This window comes from Lycium ferocissimum, chromosome 8 (genome assembly GCF_029784015.1).
Source record: "Lycium ferocissimum isolate CSIRO_LF1 chromosome 8, AGI_CSIRO_Lferr_CH_V1, whole genome shotgun sequence".
In the NCBI taxonomy this organism is placed as follows: domain Eukaryota; kingdom Viridiplantae; phylum Streptophyta; class Magnoliopsida; order Solanales; family Solanaceae; genus Lycium; species Lycium ferocissimum.
The window spans coordinates 58,075,034-58,078,597 of NC_081349.1; positions in this window are offsets into that span (position 1 = coordinate 58,075,034).

Sequence of the window (3,564 nt, forward strand, 5' to 3'; positions counted from 1 at the left end):
AGTTGTCCATGAGCTCCATGAATGCATTATGATGAGTATATTATGATAAGCATATTATGATGATATCACACCGCGCCTATATGGCCGGGCAGTCACCGCCAAGGCGGGCAGCTATACACAATGGCCAGATGGCATGGGCAGACACCACTAGTGGGCGGCATGAGATGGTACCCCGGACGCGGGAGGCCTGGACGCGGGCTAATGTTATTGATTATCACACCGTACCTATATGGTCGGGCAACTTATACATTTATGCATATATGACATGATGATGATTATGACAGTAAGCCAGCATGCATTATTTCTTTTATGATTCAGTCAGTTACAGATTGCTCCTTATTTGATGTCTCCTCATCTCATTGATGTCTTATTATTGTTTATGCCTTAGATACTCAGTACAACGTTCGTACTGACGTCCTTTTCCTTGGACGCTGTGTTCATGCCCACAGGTAGGTAGGGAGACGGTGCAGATCCATAGGAGCTATCGCGATTTGTGAGCCCTCCTTTATTCCGGAGGTGCTATTTTGAGACAGTATTTTTGTGTACATATATTTTGGATACGACGGGGTCCTGTCCCGTCCATATGTCTAGTACTCTAGTAGAGGCTCATACATACGCAGTGTGGGTAGTATGGTCTCACAGTCTGTCATGTATATGCATGTATATATATTATTTTGATAGCCGAAGGGCTTATGTTTATAAAAGTAAATATGTTTCAAACGATAATAGCTTTCTATGATTATTAGCATAAGAAGTATGAATGAGAGCAGATGAGTAACAGAATGAGCGGTGTTCCATGGTTAGCCCCGGATACCCGTCATGGTCCGTAGCCGGGTCGTGACATCAGGCTTCTCTTAGGATGCGATTGGAAGATGCAACCAACTCCTTAAGATATCGAGAGAACTCTCTTCAAATACTAACTTCATCTTATGTCGGTCTTCAAAACAAAGTGATCTAATTGGAGAATGATCTTAGCAATGCTTAGAATAGATCATTAGTGTAGAAGTTTCTCGGGATCGTCTCCGAGCCAGATGCCAAAAATTAAGACTTCAATGTGATTTAGCCACCTTGAAGACCCGGGGAGATACTTTCGAAGAGGCAAGCGCCAGTGATTTCAACCTTCCTACATCGTTAATTGAAGCGGAGATTGCTTTGGAAGCTGCTGAATTAGCTCTTGAAGATATTCAAGGCCCTGAGGGGATCGAACCAGAGAGTGAAGATTCTAGCTCTCCACCTGCTGCAGGAGTTGCTCCGAATACTTAGCCCCTTTATTGATGCTTTAAGCCCCATTTTTATCAAACACTAGTTTAATTTTTGAATGTTTTGGGTTAAATCTGAGCGGACCATGGGACCGAGCGTACTGGTCCCTTTCGCGGGTTTGTAAGCATTCATCAAGCCAGTTTTTTCGATCTTTGGACGTATCTTTCGTTTTATTGAATGAATCAATTTCGCATCCTATAATTGTCAAACTCCTTTAACTACTCTTAAAAAGAATCAACGCCAATCAAAACCACTCATAATAGTCGGGCTCTTTTGAGGAGAACGTATCTTATTATTAGTTTGGTCGTGCCAAAACTGTTGCAATTTATTCCTCCACCGGAGATATTAACGCAAAGCTTCTTTACCTTTGAGTTTACCAAAGCGTATCTCTAAAAGTGAGTTTTACCTCCAAGCCATTGGTGTCTTTTGAAACGACCATTCTGTGCCATTATGTTTCTTTATTATAAAACCTTAATGACTGACCTACCGAAAAACACCCGATTCATTCTCTATCGACAGCTAATCATATCTGAAACCACCAAAATGACAATAGGACAGAAGAAACATTTGAAGAGGCTCAATGCACCGAAGCATTGGATGCTTGATAAACTTGGAAGGACTTTCACTCCCAAATCTATTTATGATTTTCATAACCCAACGAAATGCTTGCAATTGGTTATTATCCTAAAGAACAAAGTGTAATATGCTTTGATTCATCATGAGATCATCTCCATTTTGATGTAACAACAAGTCATAGTTGACAGGAAAGTTAAGACAGATAAGATTTACCCTGCTGGTTTCATGGATGTTGTTTCAATTCCAAAAAACAAATGATAATTTCCAACTTGTTTATGACACTAAGGGTTGCTTCCATCTCAACTTACTCAGGGATGAATGTATTGTGTGTGCATACACACACACACACACACGCACACACTTGAATAATTTCTGGATGCTTATTTTGAATAATTTCATTCGGGTCACGTACTTCCGAATGTATACACAATGTCACTTGGGTTAATACTTCTAAGTGTAATGGTAATTTTTATTCTGGTTAAATACTTCAGAAAGTAATGATAATTGTTATTCGGGTTAAATACTTTTGAATGTAATGATAATTTTATTGGGGTTAAATACTTCTGAATGTAATGATAATTTTTATTCGGGTTAAATACTTCCGAATATATTTGTTACAACCGATTTTCATATTGGTCGGGAATAATCCTTCCGACTTAACTATTTATACTAGAGGCCTTATAATTTCTCTAGTTCATTTTGGATTTTTTTTTTACTTAAATACAAGCTTTTCATTTATTTACCCTGACAACGTTTCCAAACGTCCGAGTTTATAAGTAGGTCCCAATCATAGTGTATTGCGTGTAGAGAAATTGTCTATCTGACCGGTGAACCTTTCTCATATAATGTATGCATTGAATCACAGAAGAAAGTTTAACCAAACTATCCGAATTTTTGAACAACCAGTTTTTAGTTCGATCAACAGTCCCCAGTATTACATCATCAATTTCAAGAAAAATACCCCGACTCTTATACAAGAAAATTTGGGCATTAAACGTCGCTTTCTTCAATAGTCCCCGGCGTTCTGCCTGAGTTCAATCTTCTTGATTCTATTCATAACACCAATTGTATAATTCCTTGTGACTTTTCAATCCTTTCCCGTTCCAATTATTCATTCAAAATAAAATGTTTGATATTGCTGCCTCATTAAAAACCTTGCCGGAAAAATCCTTCTTTTTTGGGACAAAAATCGGTCGAAGAAGCCGGACAGTCTTCACACACTTTTCCTTGCTTCGTTTTGACTGTTACCTGCATCAAACACTAAAGCTAAAAGAAAATCACGTAACTAAATCAAAAACATACCTTGAACAGCTTTGCTTCGAATGTCATGATGCGGACTTACTTTTCCTAACAACTTTTGCTTTGAATAGTTACTCAATTTTGATTTGGGATTTTTCTCAACCGCATAATCCATTTTTTTATTTGTTGACTCCGTTATCTACTTTGACATCGGCCCTTCCATTCACCACAAACCACTCCCGGGATGCATTGACTCCATCCAATGACGGAAACTCCACCTGTTTGCGAAAATTTGAAAGTACCGCCTTCGTATCACTAATCCACGGCTTCAAAGAAGTAAATTTACACTCCATGATGCCATTTACAACATAAAACAATGTATTCTACTCCCCACCTCCTGTAACAACCGACAACTCTATCAATCTCTTTGCCATTCTGCTCGGTCCAACCAATCCACCGGTTATTTTTATGGGTGGCTCCAGCTCTCCC